This window comes from Callorhinchus milii, unplaced genomic scaffold, assembly GCF_018977255.1.
Source record: "Callorhinchus milii isolate IMCB2004 unplaced genomic scaffold, IMCB_Cmil_1.0 Scaffold3, whole genome shotgun sequence".
Lineage (NCBI taxonomy): Eukaryota > Metazoa > Chordata > Chondrichthyes > Chimaeriformes > Callorhinchidae > Callorhinchus > Callorhinchus milii.
In genome coordinates, this window is record NW_024704744.1 from 41,766,147 (window position 1) to 41,773,478 (window position 7,332).

At 41.9% G+C, this 7,332-nt stretch overlaps 1 non-coding gene across 1 annotated transcript; it reads right to left on the reverse strand.

The window, feature by feature from the left end:
- Window positions 1-2,767: 2,767 nt before the first annotated feature.
- On the reverse strand, window positions 2,768-2,839 carry trnas-cga. Its single transcript has one exon. It is a non-coding gene; the product is annotated as a tRNA-Ser (tRNA).
- Between the last annotated feature and the right edge of the window lie 4,493 nt (window positions 2,840-7,332).

Genomic DNA, 7,332 nt, shown 5'->3' on the forward strand with positions numbered 1-7,332 from the left:
ATATTTGATATAGCACCTTTCACATTAGAAGGATGTCTGAAAGCGGTTCACATGATATACTGTAAAGTGCAGTGATGGTGGATTTTTATATAGGTGAATGCACAGCAATATCCCACAAACAGCCATGAAATGAATGGCCAATTTTATTTGTTGGGGGATTATCACCCTGAGACTTCTGGATTCTCCTCCAGAAGTAAATCACAATGGAATGAGTTTCCTGTGGGTCAGATGATGTACTTCCAGTTTCCAGGAGAAGGCACTATTCACTACTCAAAATCTCTCTGCTTTTGCCACCTGTTAAATACATCACATTTTAGATCTCAATAAAGGCTGAAGAGCTGTTTTCAGAGTGCTATTTACCTGTCACAACATAGCACTTCCAGCTGAATTGATATGAGAAGGGCCTCATAAAAGTGGCCTACAATTTGCTGCTTGATCTCAAATACTATGAGTTTTCTTGTCACAGTTCCTGGCACTTTTGCATTTGAATTTAGTGTTATGGATTCTCAGCAGTTGGAGAATAATAAAACCACATATTATGAAAAAAAAGATTTGCAGTTAAGGTTAGTGTGAATTATTCCCTTTCACTTTTTAAATCCTGGCTTCAGATTCGCTTCAGGGAAAGATAACTAAATATAACTAGAAATATAACTGGTATGATACCAATCCATCCTAATGCTGTTTTAACTCATCACATTATCAAAATTGTCCAATGCAGTGAACCGTGAGCTGGAAGTCCAATGGACTGGAATCTCAAACCTAATCGCTTAAAAAAAGCATTGGAAAGGATCAGTAGATGTATTAAATATCATAAAGTCACTAAATTGATTATCAAGTTTTATCAACATGTAAAAACATGTGAAAAAGAATAGGTCCCCTATTCTGTTGCTTTGTTATATATTCCAAATATCCAGCATCATAAAAGTGCTGACATTGGTTGTGCAGTTATTATACAATGGATTAATGCGCCCTGGAAATCATTGTACAAGCTTGATAGTATTTCAACTTTGAACCATTGATTTAATAATGTCTGATAAGTTCCTAGGTCTAGTGTGTATCTCTGCATGATTCCTGAATCTTTAATACAAATGGCTTGTGAGATGAAAGCTGTTTATGAATATGTCCTTCATGAATCGTATCCAATTATAAAGATCTTTCTAATCTATTGCAGTTAATATGCCAGCTCCAGTAATGGTAAATTAAAAGTAATTTTGGTCACTTAAATGTAATGCCTCTAATCTCATCGACAAGATTATTTCATTAGCAGTTACAATACATATTGTTTTGAAAAAGATCCCTGAAGATCTTTGTCCAAAAATTGTCCAATGCAGTGAACCGTGAGCTAGAAGTCCAATAGACTGGCTTCTCAAACCTAATCGCTTAAAAAAAGCATTGGAGAGGATCAGTGGACGTACCTAAATTGATTATCAAGTTTTATCAACATGTAAAAATATTACATATTGTGTTGAAAAAGATCCCTGAAGTAGGAAATAGTTCAACGCCTGCCTTTACTGGATTATCTCAGCAGTACTGCATAGTCTCAGAGTGAGACACTGAACCTTCATGGGCATGTGTGGCCCAACCTCATTGATTCAAATAAAGGTGGTGTGCTCAGAGCAAAATACTATAACAAGATTGATAACAGTTTTTTTCTAATTAACTAAATGAAGTGTGTAAAAATATACCCTGCAGTAAATGACCAGTTTTATTGCTTCTTACAGGTAAAAAACAGTTAAAAGTGCAAAATCACAACTTACCAAAAATCCCAAACTAGTGAAACTATTAAATAGAAAACATCTAAAACTACAGTAGAAACAAGTATTAAGTCAAAAAAAGTTCTGCATTTTGAACAGTTGAATATTTTCCCCAATAAATACCTACAAGCGCACTCATAAGCTTGGTTCAGATAGAGAGTGCCCTTTGGCCCATCTGATCTCTTCCTTCCACCAGCTCTTTCTTAAAAGAGTCCAGTTTCCTGGCCTCAACCACCCATCCTAGTAATCTGTTGCCACCTGCCCAATTTTTAACTAACCTGGCTGGTATTTGTACTGCCTTGTTGGTTGCCAGTGAAAAGATTTAATGTGCTGATTCTTTACAGTGACCATACTGGATGCATGTGTGTTCCTCTCTCCCCCATCCCACCAAACAGAATTGCCAAGATGCCCCCTTCCTGCTCCCACCTTCCGCTCGCACCACCATTGCAGGTCACAGTTTTACCAAGATGACTGTCTCCTCCCCTCACTTATTGTGGACAATGATTTTACCAGGATGGTGCCTTCAAGACCCACCAGGGCACCAATGGCTGTTTTTTTGTGGCAACCCTACGGTGACCTGACCAGAGCACTATAACTCTTATATCCAAGTTAAAATGAGAAGCATCCAGAATTTGGCAAATAAAGTCTTGATTTTGAAGCCTTTTTCTACAATTTCTTTTCAAACCTACAGACAAGAGTCTGCAAGATTAATAATAATAATAATCCTTGCATTTGTTATAGTGCTTTATCACATCTTCGAGACGTCTCAAAGCACTTCGCAGAATATACTGTAAAGTGAATTGACTGTATATTTTGTGGGCGAAACGCGGCAGCCAATTACACAGAGCAGTGTCCAACAAACAGTCGTGGATTGAAGTGACCAATTCATTATTATTATTTTTTGAAGGAATTATTACCCCCGGAAAAGTGATCTGGCAATCGACTAACAACCGGGTTCCTACTCACTGCTAGGTAAACAGAGGCGTGTGGAGTAAGGAAACTTGCCCAACATTTTGTCCTGCTGGGAATCAAACCCAGGTCTCTTGCTTTCGAGATAGGTGCTCTAACCACTGAGCTACAGGACTCTATTAAGACAGAATTCAATAATTTGCGCGCTCAGAAATGCTAAGGAAATAGAGAGAATCCAGACCCAGATGGATTCTTCCTCCACTGATTGATGGCAACTTCCCACAAGAGGACTGAAGTTAGGATTTTTCTACAATTCTGCAAAACCTTAATTTTTTAGACCAAACTTTGCCTTAATTTTTAAGTCAAGGTGGAGCTTTGGGCTCGAGAGGTCAAATTATCATGCAGTACTGTGCTTTGGCGACCGGAACCTGGCAAAAGTCTGTCAGGAACATTGTCATGTTGTCAGGACATATTGTGGTTTACTGTTCGCTTCACAAGCAACCATAATTTTCACATTGACAGGTTTTCTATTATGCTATTGCAGTTAACAGTGGAGTGTGATGGTAAAAATGTGCATGCAAGTAAAAATTAAGCTCTGTTTACTTTAGAAATTCCTGCTTTGGTTATACCAAGTGCCAAGCTGTCATGCAACATGTCATGCATTCAAAGAAATGAACAATGTTGCCCTCGGGTGGAAAGGATTGACGTTCCAAATCAATGTATGAACTTTAAATATGTTTTAAATTTTTGATGTATCAACTTTTTGAAGCGTAAAGCAATGGCATTTTGACTGTTTTCAGGTTGGAGCCAAGATCTCATAGATTAGTGAGAGGTACAGAGGGTTTCCTGAAGGAGATCCATTTTATATCTGAGGGCTCTTTCACGTTGCGGTTTTCACATTCAAATGTTTTTTCAACCCCAGTTGAAAATTGCCATTTCACTGACTGCTTCATGCTGGCTGTTCACCCTCCTATTTGGAGTGTAGCTGCTTCTGGGAATGCTCAGTCTTAACTGTTTTACCCGGTTAGACTCCAGTAATACCCCAATGCACACTCTGGTGTCCCAACCTGCACCTCATATTCTCCAGTATTAGGTAAGCAAAATTCATCTCTCCAGGGAGAGAGTGCTCATTCCATTACAATACACATGAGTTTCCACGTGGGTGGGATGCATAGAATTCTCACTTCGGTTTGGAATACTTGTAAGCATGGTGATAGGTTTCTGCATGTGTCAGACACCCAGGTGACTAAAAAAGTCTAATTTGTCGTTCTCCGCTGGGGTCTTCCCCTACCCTGACAACATGACAATGTTCCTGACAAACTTTTGCCGGTTCCGGTCGCCAAAGCACAGTACTGCATGATAACTTGACCTCTCGCGCCCAAAGCTCCACTTTGCCTTAAAAATTATGGCAACGTTTGGTCTTAAAAATTAAGGTCGTGCAGAATTGTAGAAAAATCCTAACTTCAGTCCTCTTGTTGGAAGTTGCCATTCCACAGTTCTTAAAAAGTATTCAAATTAACACGAAAATTAGGAATTTGCCTAATCCCACATGATCTGAAATTTTAAGATGAAATGGTTTTACAGGCTATGATTAGGTGTAAATTTCAAGGCTAATTCCACCTTTGGCATTGAATTGAAAGCTTGGACCAAGTGGGACTTAAACATTGTTTAGTTTGTGTGATTACCACATGGGGATTTGAGCATTGCTGACTGACTGAGGTTAACTGCAAGCACCTGCCTTCCAATAATTGGTTTAATTGTTGTTGTTAATTGAGTGGAGTTGAAATTATAACACTTTGTTAAACCTAAACCATGTAACTGTTAACATCTTAACCGACATCGGTGGAGGCTTAGGTACATTAAATCTTTGACAGGATGATCATCGTCCCTCTGCCATCAGTACAAGATAGTCCTACGCTGAAGCCCTGTGCATAATTTAAGAATTCATTTGTGTAAAAAGGTGTTTGCTTGAGTCAGTTTTTTATGAATTCTTTGCAGCCATTAAATAATATATTTTTACATTTGATATAGCGGCTTATCATGTCATCCAGACGTCTCAAAGCGCTTCATAGGATATATTGTAAAGTGGAGTGCCTGTGTATTTTGTGGATGAAATGTGGCAGCCAGTTTGCACACAGCTATGTCCCACAAAACAGCCATGTAAGTGACCAAATGATCCATCGGACCTCTGGTCTACTTCTGAATATTAAGTTGAACAGTTTTTCTTTAGTTATCCAGGTGTCTAAAACATGTGTAATTCCCTCACTATGCTTAAAAGTATCCAAACCAAACTGAGAATTCCACATATGTTTGCCACCCACACATGGAAATGGAATGTGCACTCTCTCCTAGGAGGGACTCAGCAGGTTTACCTGATTCCGGAGAGTATTAGACCCAGATTGGCTAGATCTAAAGCTTTGGGTAGATCTGTGAGTTGGGCTATTGCTGGAGCTAGGAATCAGCAAAAAACACAGATTGCCATTGTGAATATTGTCTGGGAAGCTTCCTGCTGCTTGTCCAGCTCGAATATCTCAGCCCATTGGGGCTTTGGCTTCCAGAATTAACAGGAGCCGAGGGGGAAAGAGTCCCTAACTCCAGTGATTGGTTTAACTGCTTATTTTAATTGAGACCCTACTCTTAATAAAGTACTGCCCATTCAAATCTATTACCATCTGACCCTTATTTATCCCAAAAGCTATTTCTTGCTGAGAGTAGATCTTTCCTATCAGTGTTTTGTCTCCACTCAATTGTTTATTCTTATGCTGGTGGAGTGCAGTGACCTCAGTACAAAGAGTGATAAAGACGATTCTGGTAAAAGTGAACTGGTTCAAGTAATTCTCAATAACCCTGATATTCAAGTCTGCTATCTGCTAATACTGAAGATGGGTGGGGGCTCATGAACAAGGTAGCCCCTCTATTTGCCATGAATTCGCCCAGTGCTAATTTCTTATTATTCTTTTGCAATAGTGGAAGTATTCCTTAAATGCTTCTGCAGTTGGACAACAGAGTTTAGTTTCACTGCTTAAAAACACGGTTGTTAGAGCAACCGAGAATCCAAGTTTTTGACAATTATGCATATTATTTTATGTGCAACTCTCCGTCTGGTTTGGATACGCCTGAGTTTGGTGATAGATTTTCACATGTATCAGACAAGCCAAAGGCATCTGTTTACCTAGCAGTAAGTAGGATCCTGGTTGTTAGTCGATTGGCGAATCGCTTTTCAGGGGGTAATAATTCCTTAAAAAACAATAATAATAAATTGGTCACTTCAATCCACGACTGTTTGTAGGACACTGCTGTGCGTAATTGACTGCCGCATTTCGCCCACAAAATATAGTCAATTCACTTTACAGTATATTCTGTGAAGAGCTTTGAGATATCTCAAAGATGTGATAACAACAACAAAATTATATTTATAGAGCGCCTTTCATGTCAGGAGGACGTCCCAAAGCGCTGAACAGTCAGATGTCAGAGCCTGAGCATGGGGGAGGGGTGGTGTAGGGGTGAGGGAAGGCAGAGAGGTGGGAGGGAGACCAAAGGCATAGTTCTAGAGAAGGGTCTTGAGACCGGCCTTGAAGGATGCAAGGGAGGAAGTGAGGTGAAGGGGCTGTGGGGGCAGAGTATGGGGGCAGAGAAGCTGAAAGTCCGGCCACCGATGGTAGGGCAGGTCGGGCGGGAGACATGGATCAGGTCGGAGCCTGATGAATGGAGGGAGCGGGCAGGTTGGTAGGGAGTCAGCAGGTCAGAGAGGTAGGAGGGGGCAAGGCCATGGATGGCCTTAAAGGTGAGGATGAGGATCTTGAACTCGATCGTCTGGGCGATGGGGAGCCAGTGGAGTCAGGCGAGGGTGGGAGTGATGGGGTCACGGAGCCTGGTGAGTGAAAGTACACGAGCTGCAGAGTTTTGGATGATCTGCAGCTTGTGAAGGGAAGAGTTGGGAAGGCCAATGAGGAGGGAATTCCCTTAATCAAGTCTTGAGGTGACGACTGCATGAATGAGGGTTTCGGCAGCCTGAGGGGTGAGGCAGTGGCGGAGTCTGACAATGTTGCAGAGGTGGTGATAGGCAGTGCGGGTCAAGGCGCGGATGTGGGAGAGAAAGGACCGTTCAAGGTCAAACAAAACACCCAGGTTTCTGACTGGCTTAGTGAGGTTGAGTGTGCTGCCATGGAGGCTGATGCTGCCAGCGCCTGAGGTGTGGATGCACTGGCGCGAGCCAATCAGGAGGGCCTCAGTCTTGCTGACTTTGAGTTGGAGAAAGTTGTCCGTCGTCCAGGGCTTGATGTGGGACAGGCAGTTGGTCAGGACGCCAGTAGTCCTAGAGTTCAGGGTGGAGGCAGAGAGGTAGAATTGGGTGTCATCCGCATACATGTGGAAATTTACCCCATGTCTGTGGATGACATCACCAAGGGAGAGCATGTAGAGGGTGAAGAGGAGGGGACCGAGGACAGAGCCCTGAGGAACACCGCACGAGACAGTGCGGGGGCTGGAGGAGAAACCGCTTCCCGCCTAGGAGTAGAGGCGGTGTGAAGGGTAGGACTGAACCAGTCAAAGTCAGAACCTTGAAGGTTGAGGTGGGAGGAGAGGCGGTGGAGGAGGATTGAGTGGTCCACGGTATCAAAGGTGTTATATCAAATGCAGGGATTATTATTATTATCAGGGAGAACTCCCG